The sequence below is a fragment of the Pelodiscus sinensis genome, chromosome 2 (assembly GCF_049634645.1).
Source record: "Pelodiscus sinensis isolate JC-2024 chromosome 2, ASM4963464v1, whole genome shotgun sequence".
In the NCBI taxonomy this organism is placed as follows: Eukaryota; Metazoa; Chordata; order Testudines; family Trionychidae; genus Pelodiscus; species Pelodiscus sinensis.
In genome coordinates, this window is record NC_134712.1 from 83,014,554 (window position 1) to 83,039,540 (window position 24,987).

At 39.8% G+C, this 24,987-nt stretch overlaps 1 long non-coding RNA gene across 1 annotated transcript in view; it reads left to right on the forward strand.

Annotated features, from left to right (window-relative positions):
* Positions 1-12,957: 12,957 nt before the first annotated feature.
* Positions 12,958-24,987, forward strand: part of LOC142827115 (uncharacterized) — a 33,236-nt gene continuing 21,206 nt past the window's right edge. The window contains exon 1 of the long non-coding RNA XR_012901543.1: positions 12,958-13,041. This is a non-coding gene — a long non-coding RNA (uncharacterized LOC142827115). The remainder of the gene's footprint in view (positions 13,042-24,987) is intronic.

The window sequence follows — 24,987 nt, forward strand, 5'->3', positions numbered from 1 at the left end:
TAGAACAGAGTGAGGGTGAGGGGGGAAGGTTAGTGTCTGTGAGGTAATGACATAGGGGTGATAATAGGGGAAGTTTCTGTGAGGTAATGACATTAGGGGTGATAATTGGGGAAGCTATCTTTGTAATGAGTGAGATAATTAGAGTCTTTGTTTAAACCCATACTTAAAGTGTCAAATTTAAGCATGAATGACAATTCTGAAGCTTCTCGTTGAAGTCTGGAGTTAAAGTCTCTTTGAAGCAATATGCATGTTTTAAGGTCATTGAGGGAATGGTCAGTCTAGCTGAAATGGCAAGCAACAGCTTTCTCTCTCTGAGAGAGTCTTATGTCTGTTTTGTGTGCATTGATTCTTTGGCAAAGTGTCTGAGATGTTTATCCAATGTACATAGCAGATGGACACTTTAGGAACATGTTGGCATAAATTATATTTCTGGATGAACAGGAATATGTGTTCTTGAACTTGTAACTGGCATGGTTAGGTCCAGTAATGGTGTCAGCAGAGTAAATATGTGGACAAAGCTGGCACCGGGGTTTGTTGCAAGGGAAAGTTCCAGGGCTGGAAGATAGTGAGATCTTGGTCTCCACCCAGAAAGACAACAGCAGGAGAGCTGGAAGCTGGGGAGTAAATGCCCTTGCTGGACCATTGATGGCAAATACAGGTGCAGTTGCCCTGAATTGTGACACACATGATTTACCATTCTGGTTTACACCCATGTTCCATCTAGTCCATGATCCTGTAACAGTGGCTGGTACCAGATGTTTTAGAGGAATGTGAGTAATCTCCCCCCCCCCCCGCCCCCACCCCCCACACACCATATTGGGTCCTCCTAACTCTTTTAGTTAGATATTGGGTTACAGCCTGAAATATGAGATGGAATATCTCTTCCAAAAGCATGTTAGCATAAACTATTGTAACTCCAAATATACTCCAAATGTATCTATATCCAAACTGTATTTGAATCTTGCTAACTTCTTAACCTCAGATGTCATCCAATGGGTTCCACAGTTTAAATGCAGATTGTCTGAAAAAGCATCTCCTTTGTGGTTATGAAGCTGTCATCTTTTAAATGTCACTGAAAGTCCCATTCGCGCATTATGAAACTGAGAGCTTCTGTGCTCTCTGTCTACACTCACTAACCCCTTCAATTTTCTTTAACAAATTATTTTGCTCTGTAAGATCTCAGTACTGAAGCTAGAGGGCTACATTCATGCAGGGCATTGACAAATTTAGGGCATTGACAAATTTTAGGGCATTATTGCATTGCTTTGACGAAGCTAGACACAAGCATATTTCACTCCTACCAGGTTGGGCTTTGTAAGGTGCTGCAGGAATTACTTTCTTGCTTCCTGGACTGCTATGACGCCTTATCCCTCTACTTCTTTACTCCTGGCCATCTGTGCTGGATCTCAGTAGAGATTGATCAGGAAGGAGACAGCTGGGATAATGGGAAAAGAAGATATTGGAGCGGGGATCTGGCCCCACCCAGCTTTCCTGACCATCTGGCACCAACCCTGAGATTCCTTCCAACATTCACCTAGCTTGACACAGCTGCCAAATTATGTGAAGCTCCATGTCTTGACTTTGCCACTGCTTGGGGGCAGGGTGTGTTATGGAAATGTGTGATTCTCACTCATCTGTCAGGAATGTCACCATGGAGCTGTACAAAACTAGGCAGCTATACCCACTTTTTTTCTCCTGCTTCAGCTGAACGATCATTCCAAGTAGAGGACCACAATAAAAAATAAAATATCTAGTCAAATTCAACAAAGGCTCACTGGTTGGATTCAATAGGATTCTGTGATAAATACAAGTGACTATCCAAATTTCTATTTATTTGAAAGCAGAGGGTATAGTATCCCTACACGTTCATACAAATTGCTAAAATGATATAAAATTATCAGAACTTCTAAAGGCATTAGACTGCTGTTAATTTTATCACTGATAAAATTCTGCCACTTTTAACCATATCAAGTGAGAGCTCATTTTCTGATAACTAAACCACTTATTTCATGTGGGCAGCTAACAGGCTAAGGTATGATTCAGCATGGCTAACATGGGTGGAATCTGGCATCTTTTTAAAAATATTCCAGTGTGTTCACATCTTTTTAGTAAATTCACCATTGTGCTTGGCACCATTTGTACACTACATGAATTTTCAGTGCGGACCTATGTCAAATGTTAAATATTATTTCGAGTTTGCAAAAAAATAAAATGTATATAGGTTTGTTTAGAAGGATTGGAATTTGACAGTATAAAATCTTGATGTAGACGGCCATCTTCAAGAGTAAATCATACAACACAGACATACCATGAGCTTCATCCTGATTGTCAACAGAGATACCTGCGACTCAGAAAATGAAGAGGAAAAAGGCAAATCAAAGCATCTGAAGAACAAATGTGTATGTTTGTTTTGCAAGGAAACTGTTTGAAGACTATCTAACATAACACCAAGAAGGGCACAGTGCACTCAGAAGGTAAACTACACACAATCACTCATGCCCTGGGAGAGTACAGAAAGACAAATCTCCTTAATCTCTGAGAGCTCCCTTTGTTCAGCAATAAGCAAGAACTTACAATATAGTGGCTTATGGAAACCTGCACTACAATATAAGTCCATGTCTTCACTTGCTGCACCAGAGATCGATCTTTTGGTGTTCAATTTAGTGGGTCTAGTTAAGACCTGTTAAATCAAATGCTGAGGACAGCTCTGGTCAGCACCACTACTCCTAACAGACATGAGGCATAAGGGAAGCTGACAGGAGTGTTTGCTCCCATCAGCCTCCCTCTGTGAAGATGGCACCAAGCTCAGCTTAAGGTAAGCTAACTGCAGCTACATATTATTTTTTTTATATTTTATACATATGTAGCTGGAGTTGTGTACCTTAACCCAGACTTCCTAATCTAGTGTACACCTGGCTGAAGGCTCATATTGGTAACTGTATTGTTCCCATACTGGGTGAATATTGAGATGTTTTACATAATTCCTGAAAATGTAAGACCATAAGAACGGCCATACTGGGTCAGACCAAAGGTCCATCTAGCCCAGTATCCTGTCTACCGACAGTGGCCAGCACCAGGTGCCCCAGAGAGGGTGGACCGAAGACAATGATCAAGCGATTTGTCTCCTGCCATCCCTCTCCAGCCTCTGACAAACAGAGGCCAAGGACACCATTTTATCCCCTGGCTAATAGCCTTTTATGGACCTAACCTCCATGAAATTATCTAGCTATTCTTTAAACTCTATTATAGTCCTAGCCTACGCAGCCTCCTCTGGCAAGGAGTTCCACAGGTTGACTACACGCTGTGTGAAGAAGAACTTTCTTTTATTAGTTTTAAACCGGCTACCCATTAATTTCATTTGGTGTCCTCTAGTTCTTCTATTTAGGGAACTAATAAATAACTTTTCTTTATCAGCCCTCTCCACACCACTCATGATTTTATAGACCTCTATCATATCCCCCCTCAGTCTCCTCTTTTCTAAAGTGAAAAGTCCCAGTCGCTTTAACCTCTCCTCATATGGGACCCGTTCCAAACCCCTAATCATTTTAGTTGCCCTTTTCTGAAACCTTTCCAAGGCCAAAATACCTTTTTTTGAGGTGAGGAGACCACATCTGTACACAGTATTCAAGATGTGGGCGTACCATAGTTTTATACAGGGGCAGTAAGATATTCTGGGTCTTATTTTCTATCCCTTTCTTAATAATTCCTAGCATCCTATTTGCCTTTTTGACCGCCGCTGCACACTGTGTGGAAGTTTTCAGAGAACTGTCCACGATAACTCCAAGATCTCTTTCCTGAGGGACCTTGTCAAAGGCTTTCTGAAAATCCAAGTATACTATATCTACTGGATCCCCCTTGTCCGCATGTTTGTTAACCCCTTCAAAGAACTCTAACAGATTAGTAAGACAGGATTTCCCTTTACAGAAACCATGTTGACTTTTGTCCAATAAATTATGTTCTTCTACATGCTTCACAATTTTATTCTTTACTATTGTTTCGACTAATTTGCCCGGTACTGAAGTTAGACTTACCGGTCTGTAATTGCCAGGATCGTCTCTAGAGCCCTTTTTAAATATTGGTGTCACGTTGGCTACCTTCCAGTCATTAGCTGGAAGATGATTTAAAGGATAGGTTACAAACCACAGGTAATAGCTCAGCAATTTCCCATTTTAGTTCTTTTAGAACCCTTGGATGAATGCCATCCGGTCCCGGAGATTTGTTAACATTAAGTTTTTCTATTTGTTCCAAAACCTCCTCTAATGACACTTCAATCTGGGACAGTTCCTCAGATTCATCACCCAGAAAGGACGGTGCAGATTCAGGAATCTCCCCAACGTCCTCAGCCGTGAAGACTGAAGAAAAGAAATCATTTAGTTTCTCCGCAATGGCTTTATCGTCCTTGATTGCTCCTTTTATAGCTCGATCATCTAGGGGACCCACAGGTTTTTTAGCAGGCTTCCTGCTTCTAATGTACTTAAAAAACATTTTGTTATTTCTTTTTGAGTTTTTGGATAGCTGTTCCTCAAAATCTTTTTTTGCTTTTCTTATTACATTTTTACACTTGATTTGACAGTGTTTATGCTCCTTTCTATTTCTCTCACTAGGATTAGACTTCCACTTCTTAAAAGATACCTTTTTGTCCCTCACTGCTTCTTTTACATGGTGGTTAAGCCACGGTGACTCTTTTTTAGGTCTCTTGCTATGTTTTTTAATTTGGGGTATACATTTAAGTTGGGCCTCTATTATGGTGTCTTTAAAAAGTTTCCATGCAGCTTTCAGGGATTTGGCTCTAGTCACTGTGCCTTTTAATTTCTGTTTAACTAACCTCCTCATTTTTGTGTAATTCCCCTTTTTGAAATTAAATGCCAGGGTGCTGGACTGCTGAGGTGTTCTTCCCACCACAGGAATGTTGAATGTTATTATATTATGGTCACTATTCCCAAGTGGTCCGGTAATGGTTATATCCTGGACCTGATCCTGCACTCCACTCAGGACTAAATCGAGAATTGCCTCTCTCCTTGTGGGTTCCTGCACTAGCTGCTCCAAGAAGCAGTCATTTAAGCCATTGAGAAATTGTATCTCCGCTTCTCTTCCTGAGGTGACATGTATCCAGTCAATATGGGGGTAATTAAAATCCCCCATTATTATAGAGTTCTTTATTTTGGTAGCCTCTCTAATCTCCCTCAGCATTTCAATGTCAGTATCACTGTCCTGGTGAGATGGTCGGTAATATATCCCTACTGCTAATTTCTTATTATTGGAGCATGGAATTACTATCCAATACTATACAATAAAATGTTACTTTATATATGATATTGCCTGGCTAATACTATAAGCATTTATCTAAATATCCATCATTCCTCCTTGAGGCTGTCTTTCTTGTGACAGCACCTGGACATGACAGCTCCCGCTTTCTCAGTATGCATGCCTGCAGTGAGCTTTTGTATGCTGAGAATGGCTGGATATATTTGGTATCTCAGAGTAGGGCTCAATGTTCTTTACAAACCGTCAGCCAACTCCATTGCAAATAATGACGCTCATGTAGTCTGATTGTTTTTTTTAACTGAAACCAGCAACATCGTCCTCAGGATTTCCTGTTGAAGATAGCTTTTATCCAAGGAATTGTGAATGCCTTGAAGCTTGGGCATCTGCTAACAATTTGCTCTCTCTGGAGGCAAAGAAAGGGATGAAGGGTAGGTACCAGATAGGAAACACAAAGAATACAGAAAAGATTTTTTTTCTTAAGTTGGATATTTTGGATCAGCACCCCAACTGGCTTGTTTACAGCAACACTTGGTAATGTATTTCTTTTCAAGTATCAGAATATCCCTAAACCAGAGCACTACCAAGAAGATAAAACAGAGCTAAAGAGGCTTCCTCCTTATAAAACTTGACTGCAACAATTTTTTTCAGAAAAATTAACCAGTCAAGTAACGGTTTCAAAACAACTGTTTTTTTTAACCCAAATCAAATTGTTCAGAGAGGAGCATGTCATAAAAAAAACCAAAGGCAAATACAATGAACAGAGGATGACAAGAGAAAGAGAGAAAGAAAAAAAATTATTGAAAAGGTCTCTCTGGAGGCTTAATAGGAGTTGTAATATTTGCTTTATTAGAGATAAATAACTAAAATTTTAGTATTTGGAAGGAAAATGAGAATAGCCATGGTTAATACTAGAAGTTTTCTGCTGTCTTTGGCTGACTCAATAGTTCAGCATGACACTAGTCATTAAAGCAGCATGCTCAGCCTTTGCCCTTTTCCTGGCTGATAGCCCAGAGATGACAGCAAGACAGGAATGCAATAGACAGAAAATGTGCCAGGTTGCTGATGAAGGCAGGGCGATATGTCCTGTGGTGAGTGGCAGTGGTTGTAATCATGTAGGAAGTCAGAAATAGGACATCTTTCTTTAAGCAATGTAGTTCTGTCCATCTGAACTCAGAGGATTTCTGAAGAAAATACATAAAAAAGGCAAAACTGATGGGTACTTTTGCTTTCTTAGCTACAATGTGCCCTTTATGCAACCTCAGAGGGCAGAACCTAGAGGCCAGAAAGACTCATGGAGCTTCTGGGATGTGAATGCCCACTTTGTCTTTAGGGTGCAGCTTATTCCTACCCGTATAGCAAGTGAGCTCTGGAAGCTCCCAAACTCCTTCCAGACATTTGTTGGGTTCTGTGCAGAATAGGGCGGATTAGACTTGTGCTGCTCCTGAGCAGCAGCTGCAATTCTGCCTGGCCTTTACTTAAGACACAGAACAGAAGTAAGGAAAGCTCCTGTCCATGCACTATGTACCCACAGAAGAGCTTGGCAGAATGTAGCTCTGACTATGTAGCATATGCGGCAAGGAGTCCTGTGGCACCTTATAGACTAACTGAAGTGTTGGAGCATAAGCTTTTGTGGGCAAAAACCCACTTCGTCATATGCATGTAGTGGGAATTTCCAGAGGCAGGTATAAATATGCAGGCCAGAATCAGGCTGGAGATGACGTTGTGGATCCAATCAGGGAGGATGAGGCCCACTTCTAGTAGCTGATCTGGAGGTGTGAATTCCAAGAGGAGAAGCTGCTTTTGTAGTTAGCGAGCCATTCACAGTCTTAGACAAAGTGGGTCTTTGCCCATGAAAGCTTATGCTCCAACACGTCAGTTAGTCTATAAGGTGCCACAGGACTCCTCGCCACTTTTGCAGATTCAGACTAACACGGCTACCCCTCTGATACTATGTAGCATATGCAAGTCAAGAAGATTAAATGAGACTTTTACCTGAGAATACACTGAAGTTTCTATGTAGCACAATGCTACATCTTTGTAATTGATAATACTGTTTTCCCAAGACTGTCCCAAATCATAGGCAGTGTCTGGGGAACAGTATGACACAGGCCTTTATTAACCATGAAAGATACAGCAAAGTTCTCCAGGAGTAAACAGCTGTGAAGTTTTGATGGGCTACTGTAGCCAGACAGAAACCCCCCTGTAACATCCATCTTTGCTTGCCTGGAAGCATACAGGGCACACAGAGCAATAAGATCCTTGACAGAAGGCCCGGATATGCAGGCTGCTGTGACCCTGGATGGCTGTAAACAGAGATAAGCCAATTGCTGACCAAGAGGATGCCAAGGAGTGCCCTTGACTGAAACCTATATTAATACGAACACACACTGTCCGGGGGGAAGAATCTCCTGCCCAGTAAAAAATGTCCAGTACACACAATTTAGTTATCTCTCTTGCAAGTGTAAATTAAGTTGAACTCCCTTGCAAGAACTGACGTCACAAAGACGGACCAACACAATTTGGCATCTTAGATAAGAAAGAGGATATGGGCCCCTATGGGTATAAAGATGGGTCCAGCAGCACACTTACTCTGAGTGTCAATCTACCATCTATCTGCTGGTCAGGTTAGGTGATTGGCCTCCCAAGGTTCCACGGGGATGCCCACCTCGTATTCATCTGTCCTAGGAATTGAGGGACCGGCCCTGGCCTGATACGCTGGAGTCAAGAGGCACAGAAGGGGGTAAAAATTGTACCTGGATGTGTCCTTTGTCTTAAGTGTACACATAGACTTAAAGCTCTTTAAAGATTAAGCTGTCACTTGGTACCATTATTTCTATTTTCTATCTTTATTTTCTCTGTAACCATTTTTAAGATCTATATTTGCTAGCAGTTAAAAAATAAAGCAATAGCCATTGTAACCATATAATTTATAAGCTTCTTTAATAAACATGTAACTGTTTAAGCTTTAACCTAACTCCTTCAGTTGCTGTAATAAAACCAAGCACAATTTAAAAAAACTCCAGCTGGTCATAAGGAAGAGGTATAGGAAGAGCTTGGGCACTTGAATCATGTCACTTCCATAAAACAGAACCGTAGGGGCATCTCTCAGTCTTCCCTAGGCTGCCCGCTGCGAATCCTGTATCCTAGCAGTTAAAATCGAAAATGTAATAAGCTCTTCCTATAAACTCTGGGGCATCTGTCAGCCTGTTGGCTGCCCTCCACGAAGGGATCCCGATCCTAGAAGACAAAGACACGGACGTTAAACTCCTTGGAGAGCCCGTCAGTCTCTCCTAAACTGCCCACGGCGACGGGGCCTTGTGTCCCAGCAGTTGAAAACTCGGTTGTAACACACACACACACACACACACACACACACACACACACACACACACACACACACACACACACACACACACACACTGCCCTGACCATCGGCTAACAGCTACTGAAGAAGACTGCTACGGTAGAAGAATCACCCCTCAGAACCCACCCCTCAGAAGATTACCCTGATCTACCCATCATGAACTTTCCTGGTTTGTGGAGACAAATGTCTTGTCACTACTTCAAGGCATCACTCAGAAAGCATCACATTGGCATTCTCAACACAGTGTACTCTGTTCATGTTTCTGTGAGGCGATGTCCTCTGAGATAAATGTCTAATAACCAAAATTATTTAGTTTAGGATCATAAATCTTCCAGGTTGGCTTCTACTGCAGTCATCAGTTTTTTAAGTGAAATTTTGTATACGATACAGGACAACCATTTTGTTTCCTAGAAGCAAAAGAGATTTAGGTTTTTTTTATATATTGTAAAGTTTTACTATTTCATTTTCAGCGAACCAGCCAGATTTCTAAGCAGTAGAATAATCATATGATAATGAAATATTTTTTTAACTGTCCCTAATATACTGCTTTTTGGTGGCACACTCTAGGGGTCTACAATGCCATTTCATTAACAGACAGAAATGAAAGTGGGACTGCTTACATGCTGACTGATTCATTTCAGATTAAATCAGGTTAATCGCATTTAGGTCAGGCATTAAAGGTGAACATACAGGTTCAGTTCATTATTGAAAATTGAATTCATATCATGGCAAGATATATTCTGGCGCTATTTTGACAAATGCTATATTGTTATTTATAGATAGCTAGAACGTCAGATAGATGAAATTAATAGTTTAATGTAACCAGCAATTTTCCCATCAGATTCATGAAACTGATGACATGCTATTGGTTTTTTGAAGCCATTTCAGCTGTTCAAAAACTTTCCAATTTACATGAAATCCATAGTCTCTTATCAGTGCTGGGAGGTAAAAATGTGGGTGTTCTGGTCCTGTGTCTCTCCAGTATGTTCTGGAAAGGAGGGGAGACCACTCATCCCTCAAAATAATCCCTGCAAGAGGAGAAAAACACTTCAGGAGTCTTCCCTCAGGATTCCTCCTGATTTGGGGAAAGGTGCTGAAATTCACTCTTCTGCAAAATACACACAGTCACCTTCTTTCTGATCAGCTCTTCTCCTGAAGAAAATATCTCTTCTTCATGTCTAATTAGGGTATGACTAGACTGCAGCACTATTTCGGGATAGTATCCCGAAACAGCAACCCTGAGTCTTTTAACGCTCCTGCTATTTCCCGAAATAGTGGGCGTGCTATTCTGGCATCCCTATAGCCCTTGTTCCATGAGAGGTAAGGGATTTGTCAGAATAGTACCTTATTTTGAAATGTGGTGCTGACTACACAGCGTCAACATTCAAAATAGGCTCTTTTGACCTAGACTCGGAATAAGCTACGCAATTTGCGTAGTGCAAATTGTGTAGCTTATTCTGACAGAAGGGTGCTGTCCAGACACACCCTAAAGCATGCTTGGGCTGTAGTCCCCATGGCTGCTCCTGCTACTATAGAGGACTGCACTTGTGAGTGGGCTTCAGGAAGTATCTCACAACAAGGAGTTTCCAGTATGGAAGAACTTAATTGGGTGGTACTCTCACAATTTCTTAAAATAATACTATTACTAAGGGATAGCAAAATATGAAACTAAAAAAAAGACCCACCATGCCTTTGAGTACAAAATAATTAGTGAGATTGTGTCCATTGACCTATTGCAAATATTTGCACTTAATGGGACTATTTTATGCTGTTTGCCCTGGAGCAAGGGGCTACTCTTTGTTTGTGTACATAGCTCTTCTTTGATATAGTACCCTTTCGCTGTGCTAGTAGCTACTCTAGTGTCCTTTTCAAACACATGAAGATAAAAATCGTACTATTCTACATGTTGTTTTTTATTATTTGTGGGCTTTCAGATTCATTGGCACATTAAAGACAACAGGAGTAGCAGCCATGTGTCTCAGGGCAAATTCTTGAACTGCAGTTTGATCTGCCTCAGTGCAAGCAATATATTTCCTGATATGTGTATGTTAACATGTTTATATTTAGACCTAAATATTTAGGATGTGTGAGGTATATTGTTAGTTTGTTGGTAGCCCATCACGACAATGATGATGATCTGAGAGCTGCGAGAAAATCTGTTTTAAGTGAGAAAGCTGTTGCACATGGGCAGTCCCATTCTCTCGACTGTGGAAGTCCCATGGGCACAAAGCATCATCATGGTGGGGATATCCTTTGCTACAGTGGGTGACCAGAACATCTTTGTTCTCTGTATGCCCCATAGTGCATTGCTGAACTGCCTTCATGACAGTGGATTCACAAATTGATTTCCTCCACCCAGTCCACCAGAACAGTCTTCACATGCTAGAGAAAGGCAGTTTCCCTATCTCACAGAGGGCAAAAGACCCATCAGCTACCTCACTCAGTTTGGCCTACTCGTCAAAGGGGTTCCATGAGTCAATGGTTTGTTCCGCCACTGTCACATGCAGACAGCTACTTGGAGTTACATGCCAGAGCTGGAGGTGAGGACCAAAGCAGATGAACACATGTTCCTCCAACAGAAATACTACCTCTCCCTAGTCCCCATGCACCCCTGTAGGAGGTTTTAGTTAAGGAACAGAATACTATTTAGATATAGACGTTATGCTGATTTACATAAGCTGAAGATCTAGAGAAGGGCTCCCCCAAAAAGAAGATATTTTATTACCACAGTTACTCAGTCATTTCCCTGTTATTTCCATAGCAGACTCCAGATACATCACTCAAATGGGATCTGCTCTATTCTCTGTATATAGCCACTCTGCAAGAGGATCATCTAATGCAGGGAAAACTGCATCCACTGTTGAGATCATCAGAGGGCATACTTTCCTTGCAACACCCCCTGTTGATTTAGTGGAACACGGCACATATTCCATGCCTCAGTTTACCCCCCACAGGAATCCTTCACTTCAGTCCCTCTTGATGTTTCATTTCATTATACCTTCCTTAGAACTTGTTTATTATAAAACTTCATATAAAATGGGCTACAACAGAGACTCCAAAATGAACAAAAAGATGCTTCTGGATTTCAGGTCCCTCTGAGGTCTCCCCTGCTAACTTTGATCCCAGACCTTTTAGTCTTTGTCTATCCTTAGCTGGAGTCCTAGCTCACGCTCTACCAGGAGTCTTGATTTATCCTCCTTCTGGAGTTGGATAAATCAAGCAATTACTATCCCCCTCCTTGCTGACAATCCCAGCTCTGCTCAGGAAGCTGGGTTGTAACTTATCTCCCACAGCTGGCCTCAGTTTGTCCACAGGCTCACAGAGTTTGACAGTCTTCTGCTGATGTTCATCCCTTGCTAAGTCAGGACCCTGTAGAAGCCTTCTTATTCTCTGTAGTGTCTGCAGGCATTTATGTTTATTCCCTACTCCCAGTCTATCCTGAATTGGTTGGGAGAGAGGAAAGCCTCATCCTGCCTCCTTAGGAAAATAGCATCAACCCCATCATTTAACACAAAGATTCAGTGACTCTCTTGAAGCTTAACAAACAGAAAATATCAATATAAATCACATACTATGAGCATCACTCATGCAATTATACCTTATATTGCCAAGAGGACCATGACTTATGCTTCCTATGATTTTAAAATGGGTTCTGAGACAGGAAAAATAGAAGATCCTCTACAATCTGACAAATGTCTAATACAACATAATAGGAACCTTTTAAAATATGAAACATCCATTGTCCAGTTGAAAAGTAAAGATTTTACTGAAATTGTACTGATTAGCCTTGAGCAAGTCATCAAGTAGCTTAAAAATACAGCTTTGAAATAAACTTGTGAGTAATGTTCTCCCCAGATTCTTTTCATTGTGTACAGACCATTGCCAAAATGCACAGATATAATCGCTTGCCTGAACTAGCTGCATGGTTACTGCAGTTACGTAGATAAATATGGTAATGGCAAATGTTTAACTAAATGATCACTTGTGCATGCAATTCAGTAATTCTGTGTGCAAATGTAGGTAATCAGAAACATGTACTTTTTTCCTGCATAGAGCTAGGTTCATAACTATTCAAATGTAGCCCATATCTTTTTAAAAATCAGTATTACTGAGAATTTTTTAAAACTGTGACTCTGCATGGCCCTCTGATAATTTTGCACTTGTCAGACATATATGTGTGGATACATTTTTTTTTTTACTATTTCCAGAACAACCAGATTTTCAGCTAATGCAAATCAGCGTAGCCCCCCCCTGCTTGCATAGTCTATGATAATTTACACCATGTGAGGCCTTGGCCCTGTTTTTCTCCTGCTCTTTTTTGGGCAGCTGCTGTATAGTCACTCTATTATCTCTGCCTTGACTTCTGAATGCTGCAACTTGATAGATTATCTCAACAACCTCAGGTTTCCATGGTGAGTCAGGTAATCTAACTTCCTCTGATGGGTGACAGAAAATGTGGCCAGCTGTATTATTTCTACAGGTATGGAGGCTACAATGTTTTAACTCACCTAGGGGAATTAAGCAGAGATAATTATATAGAGCAACATGTAGACAGAAACCAATCAGACCTGGCAAATGCATTGTACAATTTTGTTGTTACAAAAGGAATGTAGTGTTATTCTGGATGGTAAATATGCTACTTCGATATGTAGTTAGCTTTGAAGACAGTGGAACTTAAATATGTGCTTAACTTTAGACTCTCTTTTACAAGTTTTACTGAATGGGGGACATAGCTACAAATTAGATTTTGACAAAGTTCATTTGCAACTAATACTGTGTGATTAATCTGACCCTTTGTTCTGTTTGTAAATAATTGAAGAACTGATCTGGAATTCTACAGACATTTGTTATGAATGTGTATTTACTGAATAGTTTATATGAATAATTTTCATTATATTAAGGTTTCACAAATTGTTTGTCTTGACTATTTGATATCATGAATAGTCACCTATTTCACATAGGATTGTTTCTGTTTAAATGACTGGAACTCTTTAAACAGACGAATAATAAATAGCTAATGCCTAATTTTTGTAAACTTGAGGGATATGGATTTTACACACTCCATCTGTGAGTTACTGTAGTGGTCTTCATGTTAGTCATTGACACACCAAAGTAAAGATTCAATCAAATAGTATGAAAGTGATGTAGATACCAATTTTAATCAAATCCATGCTACCCACTGCTGTTTTATTTTTTAAAGTGTTATTACAACCTTTATTTTCATGTAGAGTGAGGGCTGGAGGCTAAAATGTTTCATTTCTCCTAACTATAGGAGAAATGTTCAATGAAAGTTTTAAATAGTTGTTTACAAAAAAAGTGTTTAGGTTTTTTTTTCAAATAAAATAGTCATGAAGGAACATTTGGTGTTTTCAGCAAATAAATTATATCTACTATATATTTAAGATAGTCTGTCTGTTGGTTCAACAACTACTAAATGGTAAGCACTAGGACCATCAAATTTGGTATATAGCTTCCTCTGATCATAACTTAAAGCAAGGTAAGAGTTTGCATGTGCCAGGAAAATGGGATGTGCCTGAAATGGGATTGCTTCTCAAAAAACCATACAGAAAATAGACAGAATCACAAGGCAGGTAAAAAGGGCTGGCTGGAGGCATGTCCCTCCCATCCGAGCCTGCTCCAGACCAGAGTCCGGTGACCTCTGGGAAGGGTGAGGGGCAAAGTTCCCCCCCTTGAATTCGTACGGGAACATTGCTGGCTGTTTCCCTTTTGTCAGGGAGTGAGGGGAAACTGCACAGTTTGCTGTATTCATCACCGACTGGAAAGCACAGGGGACAGATGAACCTGGACCCTGTTAAGGGACATGCACCCCTCTCCAGGCTGTGCCCGCTGGAGCTGCAGTGGCCATGGAGAGGTGCTTCTCACTAGGCCCCAAGCTACTGCAGTGAGAGAGGGCTGGGGTAGTTCTCATTCTTCAGGGTAGCCTGTATACTGAACTCCTCATTCCCAGTCCCACCTCAGAGCAATGATTTTAATGAAGCATGCACATTTTCATTTTATTTTCTTAAAAAGCCTGAAACATTAGTTGAGTTAAGGATCCAACCAATGGATAGATGACGGATAGAAGGATTGATTTGGGGATGGGAAAACTGAAGAGTGAAAATATATTTCACAGCTATTCAGTTGGCTACACTTGCAAATGCTCTCCTCATTCATCACTGACCCAGTTCTGCTCCCCTTAATCATACTGAAAAATATTTCACTCCATTAATAAAGGAGGCAGATGTATGATGCATATCCAAGTGGGACCTGAGTCCCTGAGCCCTTTATATATTGAACTTTTTGATGGTCATTTGGCTTTCCCTAGCCTACATATTTTTTAAAAATTTATTTAATGTATTTGGGTTTATAAAATACTGGGGTAAAGCACAACCAATATATTTTACAAGTTCTTGACAGTAGTTAGAAGATGAGAGGGAGAATGGTTGTTTGATTGGGAAAATTTACCTGAAACTTAGGAAACCCAAGATCGTGGCTTTTCTCTATGGCTGTGTCTACACTGCACCCCTTTTCCGGAAAAGGGATGCAGATTAGACACTTCGGAATAGGCAAATCAGCGGGGGATTTAAATATCCCCCGCGGTATTTGCATTAACATGGCTGCCGCTTTTTTCCAGCTTGGGGATAAGCCGGAGAAAAGCGCCAGTCTAGATGTGATTCTCCGGAAAATAAACCCTTTTCCGGAGGATCTTTTATTCCTACTTAAAAGGAGGAATAAAAGTAGGAATAAATGAAAGTAGGAATAAAAGCTCCTCCGGAAAAGGCTTTATTTTCCGGAGAATCACGTCTAGACTGGCGCTTTTCTCCGGCTTATCCCCAAGCCGGAAAAAAGCGGCAGCCATGTTAATGCAAATACCGCAGGGGATATTTAAATCCCCCGCGGATTTGCCTATTCCAGAGTGTCTAATCTGCATCCCTTTTCCAGAAAAGGGGTGCAGTGTAGACACAGCCTATGTGTTTAGGGTTTCTGAGGCTGTGTCTGTACAACAGCGTTATTTTAAAATAACCGATGTTATTACAAAATAACAAAATGCGCATCTACATAGCAAGCCATTATTTCAAAATAATTTTGAGAAGGAGGACTTCTTACTCCAACCCCTTTAAGCCTCATTTCATGAGAAGTAAGGGAAATTGAAGAAAGAGTGTTCTTCCTTTGACTTCCTGCTATGTAGACAGCACCAAAATCTGAATTTAGCTATTTCAACTTCAGCTGCACAGTTGATATAGCTGAAGTTGCGTATCTTCATTTGACTTCTGTCCTGCTGTGTAGATGTTCCCTGTGTGACCTTGGAGAAAGATCTTTAAAACCATTTAGTCACCTAAAAATGCAGGTGGGTGCTCACTGAGATTTCCAAGAAGCTAGTAGGTGCTTAACTACACAGTGATTTTGAAAACCTTAATAGATATATCTATGAATCTAAATACCATTAAAATTTTCACAATCTCTGTGGATTAGACTTACAAAAGAATTTAGGCATCTAACTGTCCCTTTAAATATTCAGCATCAGATCCCACCGAGATTCATAAAACATCCATTCAACTGTTACCAAACCCTGGAGGTGCCTAAACTCATTTGGCACCTAATTTTTGCAATAAAAGTTCCCTAGATGCCTGTGTTTCTACCTTGCACTGTTGAGCTATGCCAGGTCAGCATAAGGTGTTGTACCTAACCTTGTAGTGTAGTACAAAACTGAGGGCACCAGCCTCCGAATATCCCATAGTCCACTGGCCAGAGCACTCAGCTGAGAGGCTATTGAGCCCTATTCAAATCCCTTCTCTTGTGGAAGAGGGATTTGAAGTGGGGGGTTTCCCATAGCTCACATATTATACTAATCAATAAACTAAAAGTCATGAGGGAGGTCCTCTTTCCCAGCTTCTTGCAAAAATGGTATAGGCACCTAATGCTTAGAGAGGGTTTATAGCTGAAAGTCCCAAGCAGAGAGAGGAGTCTCCTTCCCATCCATACTTAGGTGCCAATCTCACTGATAGGAGGTCAGACTTAGGACGCATTCCTCACCTGGTCACCTTTCAGTGGCTAGCTGCCTCGTATGCTCTTTTTTGTGAATACCGTTCTAAGGAACCTACCTGCCCATTCAGGCTGTATCTAGACTACATGCCTCTGTCGGCAGAGGCATGTAGATTTGTTTGTTCAGCAAAGGCAAATGAAGCCGCGATTTAAATGATCGTGGCTTCATTTACATTTACGTGGCTGCCGCGCTGAGCTGACAAACAGCTGATCAGCTGTTTGTCGGCTTGTCGGCTTGCGCGCTAGTCTGGACATTCCCCCTGTCGACATCAAAGCCCTTTGTCGGCAGCCCCGTTATTCCTCGTGGAATGAGGTTTACCAGGGCTGCCGACAAAGGGTTTTGATATCGACAGGGGGAACGTCCAGCCTAACGCGCGAGCCGACAAACAGCTGGTCAGCTGTTTGTCGGCTCAGCACGGCAGCCATGTAAATGTAAATGAAGCCGCGATCATTTAAATCGCGGCTTCATTTGCCTTTGCTGAACAAACAAATCTACATGCCGACAGAGGCATGTAGTTTAGACGTACCCTCATTGCATAGGGAGCCTAAGCACCAAACTCAAGCTTTGTGAATCCCAGTGGTAGTTTAAAGGTAGGTATGATGGCAAGGGTCTTTGTGAATCTATCCTTCTGTGACTTAACTTATTGTCTCAATCACTTCATTTCTTTCCTTGAGAGAGACTTCTGCATGACACACAGGTTTGTCATGGGAAACATGAGAGAGTTATGAAGTATTCATGGCAAAATTTTCCAACTGTCTGTGTGATTTAGGAGCCTATGTCCAATTTTCAAAAGAGACATAGGCACTTAAACTACATTCCATAGTCTTTTAATTAGATTTTTAATTGTCTAAAAGTTGTTTTTGAAAATGGGACTTAGATTGCTACATTGCTTAGGTGCTCTTGAAAAATTTTACCCTCAGGTACCCTAATGATGTCACTAAGGGTGCATCTACACAGCAGGGCTTCACTCAAAATAAGCTACGCAAATTGAGCTATGTCAGTTGTGTAGCTTATTTCAAAATAGCTTATTTAGAAATTGGGAGCGTCTACACAGGGGCGGATATAGGGCAGGGCAAACGGGGCGGCTGCCCCGGGCCCCACACTTCAGAAAGCCCCGCGCATGCGCCATGGCGCCACCGCGCATACGCATGGCTGTCACTGCGCATGTGTCGTGGCAAAGGGGGGGCCCCGCGGAATTATGCTGCCCAGGGCCCCGCAAAACAGTCATCTGCCCCTGCGTCTACACAGCACTTATTTAGAAATAGAGCACTCTTCCTCTGACTTCTGTAACCCTCATTATACGAGGAGTAAGGGGAGTCAGAGTAAGAATTCCTCCAGTTTGAAGGTATTTTGACATTATTTCGAAATAACTGCTTGCTGTGTAGATGTGAACTAACTTATTTTGAAATAATGCTAGTTATTTCGAGAAAATGTTGATGTATAGATATGTCCTTAGATTCATTTCACACACATTTCCAGATTTCAATCAAAAATATTCCTCATCTTTGCACTTGTCTTTGGTCGCTAAACTCAGATTTTGAACTTAGCAACTGAGATTTCTTTCAAATGATTTTTAAGATTCACAATCCCTTGTATTGAAGGCTGCAATCCTTTTTTTATGTTTTAGAGAGAGTCCTGGTTTTAACCTTCATTTCTGTGATTTTTATCAAGGTTGCCCTAGATTCCCATGACAGAGTTGAGGTGTATGATTCATGCTCTTTCCCTTTCTCTCTCCTTTTATTTAGATAACATCATATTCTGCCTTAATTATTCTCCTAAGTATTTAAAGAAATAAAGAATAATGATTATATTTGTTAAGCTCACATTTCCACAGATTCAAGTAGCAAAACAAAGACAGAATTAGATATGAACATGACCCTGTATAAATATAGTTCATGTCAGAGTGGGATTCATACTCCAAGCAAAAGGATGGTACTGTAACTATAATTTCTGTCTCAGAAAGCCATCTTAAAATGGTAAGATGATATTTCACAGGTTGTTGTAGTAAGAAAGTTAAAATTACAGATTTACAGAATCACAGATGTTCAATAATTTTTGCATCATTATTTATAGTAGTGAGAGTATCAATTTCCTAACTAATGCTTGTCAATATTGAAAGATGTCATATTAAATAGATTCCCTGTTTGTTAGTATTCTCAGTGTGATCATAGGGTTTTATCAGGAAAATAACCAGTGGGACAAAATTTAAAGAATGCTAACTAGTATTTTCAATGCACTAGGAAGTAGTATAATTCTTGTGTATATTATGAATATGTTTGAGGAAAATGAGATCTTATTCATTAGAAATCTGAAGTGGGCATTAATGATGTTCGTATATACTATATGAATCCCATATTTTCTGTATGTGATTGTAGAATTTATATTGTTAGGATAATTTGTTTTCTTTTGTATCTGTTCATTGTTTTCTGTGATTCATAATGACAATTCAGACACTGCTTTAACATTTCAAACTGAGTTCAGTTTAAATGCATGAACAGTACTATTCTAATAACAGTAGGGACAGTCATTTCATTAATAAGTTTAGACACTTGCCTTGCAGCAAAGCATAACTAATACCCACAAATACAGGGGGGAAATAGAGGCAAAAATGTCTGACCATAAATGCAAAGAAATAAGAATGCTGAAATCTTAGTACAGGTAATGAGCTTTGGAAGGAATATCGCAAATACAGTTTGAGAAAGTGTTCTATAAGAAATAAGGTGTTTTGAGGATCAATCCTAAAAAAAAAAAGTCACTTAAAACACTGCAAAATGTTTCAAAAATAGGTATGAAAATCATATTTTTCAACCTCCCAGGCAGGTAATAGGTATATTTTCAAAGCAACACTCAGGGATTTAGTTGAGCAATTCTCATTGACTTTAAATGGGAGTCACATAGCTACATTTCTCTGCACAGCTTTGAAAATCTACCCCCTAATGTGTAACAGTAATTATCTGCAAATGTGTAGCAAAGGATCAGAAGTCATAGTATTTTGCATCATGTTTATGAGCTACAGAATTCAGGCACATCATCATTGTTAAATTTTCAAATGCAAGTTTTTCAGGTGATTACCCTCTGTAAGCAGGCCTGCCTAATTAATGACATGTGTCATTCACTTATATCCCTATTGTTTCATTTTAGCTTTCTTCAGTCCTTCTGGAGTCAGCTCATCTTGCTCTTCAACCCTCCTTCTGATCTGCATAGATGTATAGCACAGGCATAAACACAATTTTTCAACCTAGCCATCCCAGGTAGTTATCTTCAGGTTCTGACTCCTAACCCCCAAGCCTATTCAATTCCTAAGCAAATAACTGACATGACAGAGAGAAGAACCTTCTACTTTTTCCTTTCTTCTATTTCCCTTCATCTTCTCTTATTTTTTTACTCTGTATTTCTACCCTTTCCTTACACTTGAGTTCTCATCTATGTAACACTATCAATATTGAGCTAGCTTTCTTCGAGCTGACTAGACATTTTAAAAATGTCTTAAACATTTATCTGATTTACAACATCCTCTGATTTTGTCATTGTGAGCAGGTGACCTCCAAGTATAGTCCACGTATTGTGTAAACTCAAAATATACCTCTCCTCAAGATTTGGCGTTGTCAATAAAGAAAACAACAAGACCAGCTCATTTCTTTTTCTCCAGGCTTAGATGCTTCAAGGCTTACCTCCTGGGAATTTCCCAGACTACACCAGATATTCTCTCCTAAGATTCGTGGGATAAAATATTTTTTTCTTGTCCAAACATTCCTTACAATGCTATAAATAGTGGTGCTATTTTCATCCAAAACCCAAGCACCCTTCATTACTGCATCTTACTCCAAATTAACATTCCATAAAGATGAAGCTGGGACCCACAGGGATTGTCCCTCGCCTTTATTTGTGATGATCCATATTTGAGTCCTAGCTGAGGACAAAAGTGAAGTTGAGTTTGACAGTTACATTCCAATTCCTCCTTTCTTGTATAGGTTGAAAAATGATGGTCTGCTTGATGTAATCATTAAGCTGAATGCCCTTAGTGCCCAGTCTAATTAAAATGGTCAGGAGTTTAGGTATCTCTGCTGTACACACTCATTTTAAAAAACAAGGAATTTGACAGACCACAGAGTGTATGTGGACTGCACTGGAACACTTACAATCAAATGCATGGTGTAACCTAAGAAAAAGCAATGTGTCTAACAGCAGCAATACATTAAATGATGACAACATGGAATAATGTCAGGTATTTCTTCTCATGTGGAAGATATTTTATTTTATTTATTAATTAGTGCCACTCAGAGACCTTCTATTATTTAAATTCTTCTTTGGCACAATAATTTTCAGGTGCAAAATTATTCTGCTCTTTTTTTCAAGTGTCATCCTTATGATTAAAATTCACAAAGTCATTGTCTGTTATTTATATCTGTGCTTTATTCCTGTTGAAAAGGTTGATGCTTAGACACCTATTCAATATTTTCTGAGACAGAGAGTGAACTGAAAGAACCAAGCAATTAAAAAAACTTTTAGTAATCAGTGCATATCATTTTCCTTGCATGCAGTCAGGGCTGTCTGATCAGTGACAAAGGCATTTGAAATACTTCCCAATTTCATATTTCAAACACAGTATATATGCAGTTTTATATTTGTGAAGGAGCTTTGCAAAAATATAGGGCTGGATTCTTCACTCTGCTCAAGCAGGTCTTGGGTGCCACAGAGGAGTGGAATAAAGGGACCTGATTACATTTCTTTGATCCAGTGTCCACCACACCTGGTAGAAGTTAGAGCAATCACTGGCTTATTCAATCTCATGCTACTGTCATAAATGTCTAAAAGGATCTTTACACCAGCAGAGGAAGGGTGAAATGGACCTATGTACCCTAACTCCCTGTTCTCTCTGCCCACAATATGCCCTCTCTTTTCTATGAAGGGTAAAAAGGAAGTCTCCACTTGCCACAAATGGCTGAAATCAATTCCTATTACATTGACTGAGTGAAAAAAGTGAACAGTTGAAACCAGAGAATCTGGCCCATAATCTGAAGATGACATTATAAATTATAATTTTATAATGTATGCCTTTCTGAATGTTATGACTTTAAAAATTGTAGTTTTTAAAAGGCTGCAGATACATCACAAATGCTAAACCATCCATTAACCTTTTTATCCATGTACATGAATATATTGCTTTTGGAATGTGATATTACTGTAATATTGTACAAACCATCTTCTCAATAGCTGGAGATCAAATTCATTTCAGGCAAATATGACACTTGACAACTTCAAAAAAACCTTTATTTTGGCCAGGGGAAAAAAAAATATTTGCCTTTCACTTTTGACCTTAAGTTAGTTTTGAGTTGAAATATTCATAGTTCTAGATGACTCAACATAGGCTCACAACTTCTAATGCACTGATTTAGCCCACAAGTAGATTCGCACATTCAAAACTCCATCTGTAGAGTCCTGGGCTAAATGTTTTATTTCAGTCTTGCTTTACTCTAAATAGCATAAATCATAAAATAATAGTAAGGACATTGGATTAAGATTTTTTTAAACTGGCCAGATAGAGTGCTATCATTTTTTTTATAGTTTGAAAATTATTTTCAAATTAATGACCAAGTCACAAACACAACAAAAATAAATATCAATATACAAAACATATTTGAATAAATGTAATTAAAAATAAAAAGGCAATCTAAAATCCATTTTACTAGACAGGTCCTGGTATTGAGGTGCTATTAATACGGTTGAATAATAGTTTGTTATAATTCCTTCTTGTAGTCACATTTTGAAAATTTTCCCCTCTAAGCATAAAGGTTCTATGTTTTGATTTCTGATCCCAGGCAACTTAAAAAAATAAAGCTAGAGCAAAAACAATTCAGTGAGATGAAAATACCAAAAGCTAACTTTTCCCATTGGAAAAAAAAATCTAGTTACTTAAAAAAAAAACCCCCAAACCAACAACCCTCCAGATCAAATGGCAGCATGGAGATAGGTTCAATTTAGTAATGAATCAGGAGCAGCATCTTTCCTTGTTCTAGAAGAAATGATTTTTTTATTTGACCAAATCCTGATCCCATGTCTATGACAAAAATATATTAACATAGTGTGGCAAAGCTCTGGCTATTTCCTGTGGGTCTCTTGCTACTGATGGATAGTGTTAGCCTCAGAGGCACACTGTGGCCCTCCACACAGCCTCTTTCTCTTTACTGAGCCATACTCATCACAGCCTAGTTCATAAGTTTGGGGTAAAATCCCCTCTGGAGTCCTGATCTCCCTTCTTGAGGCAGAGATTGAGATGTCATGGGAAGGTTGGGAGAACCTGGGCTCACCTACTACTCTGCAATCTGGCCCAGGGACCCTAAGGCTATGTCTATATTGCATGATTATTTCAGAATAAGCTATTCCAGAAGAAATACTCCAGAATAGTTTATTCTGAAATAGAGCATATACACTACAGAGAAGCCTGGAAATTAGTCTGAGGCAAGCTCCCCTAATGTGGACATGCTACCTTGATTTAGAGCCCCAAGAAGTACTGGCAGGGTTCCAGTCACACTCTGTCTGGAAGCTTTACCTGGGCCACTTCCCCCAAATGATCCCTCCCAGTACCTTTCCTTTGGTACCTGCTCATTAGTCCTCACCTCTCCCCCACACAGCTCCTCCAAACAGTACTTTCTGTCCTTCACTCTTTTCCGTCTCCCTTCCTTACCTGGGGGGAGACCTCTTAATGCAGCACCACAGGTGTTAATTGGCCACAGGTGGCTAATCAGGAAGCTCTAATTGACCCTAGGTGCCTGCCTGATTATGCTGCAGGTAGGTTTGGGCTTTTTTTTTTTTTTTTTTAAACTCTGGGAAAAGAGAGAAGTTCACCCAAGCCCTGGCAGTAAGCTAGTCTGGGTCTGTCACAATAGAAATATGTATACAAGGCCTAGAACACTAGGACTCATGAATTTGCATTTTAAGGCTGTATTGTATAACACTTATCCATGTACACAAGTATTTATTTATGCAAATAAGTCTTATTGCTTCAGTTGGTCTATATGTTGGATTATGGTCTCATCAGCATTAATAAGGATCAAACAACCTATCCCTTAGTTATTATCTGTGCATCATACCTTTTTTACTTACTATCTCAGACCAACTTCCTAGGAGGCAAATGAATTTTGCTGAAGTTGTTAATTAACTTGTCCAAGGTGAGGTAGGAAATTGGATGATATCCTAAATCAGTAGAAGTTAATAACAAAATCCCATTGACTTTGTTGGGGCCAGAATTTCACCCCTTGTCAGAGTTGCGAACAAAACTTGGATCTTTGAAGGGATAGAACCATTTCTTATCTAATAGAAATACAGAGTCTCTGAAAATTGTTTCCGGTCTATCTACTTTTATTTTATCCTGCCTGAAAAGTGAATACTTGTCCTTTTGTCAAGCATTTTGAGATCAAAAATGCTTTGTAACTGCTAAGTGTTACTACTAGGTTCATTTTACAGCGGTAAAACTGAGACATGGAAATGATGAAAAATTAATCTGGACAGTCCTGTGAGTGGTGAGTTAGGCCTTGCCTTCCAAAACTTAACAACCGTTGTGTATGAATTTGCTACATTTCAACAGAAATTTTCCACTTTTTTTCATTTGCTTATATTCAGTATACCTATATTTAGACTATTTACAAAACAAAATGCATATTTTAGGGAGGAGATAGTTTAACACTTTTGTCAGCACTTATCTACTATGCATTCTACAGGGTGTTTTTAGCTTCCCCTTGTTTGTGTGCCTTTGATTACCTTTCCTTATATCCCTTATATGTCAGCTTCCAACATTGAACTATTAATAATTGTCCTTTGTGTTGAGGATTTTTTTGTGTTTTCATAGAATTATAGCAGATTAGGGTTGGAAGATACCTCAGGAGGTTATTTCGTATGACCCCCAACTCAAAGAAGGACTAAACTCAACTAAATCATTCTATATGGGGACACTGTTTGAAGCCTCATCTTAAAACCTGATAATGATGAATATTCCAACACCATCCTATGCAACCTATTGCAGTTCTTAACCACCCTCCTAGTGAAATAATTTTTCATAATATCCTATTTAGACCTTCAATACTGTAACTTGAGACCATTGCTCCTTGTTCTGTCATCTGCCACCACTGAGAATAGTCTGGCTCCATCCTCCCCTTCAGGTAGTTGGAAACCCCCCCCTTCAGGTAGTTGAAGGCCACTATAAAATCCCCTTCATTCTTCTCTTCTGAAGACTAAAATAAGCCCAGTTCCTTCAGCCCCCTATTCATTTTCATTGCTCTTTGCTGGACTCTCTCCAATTTGTCCACATCCTCTCTGT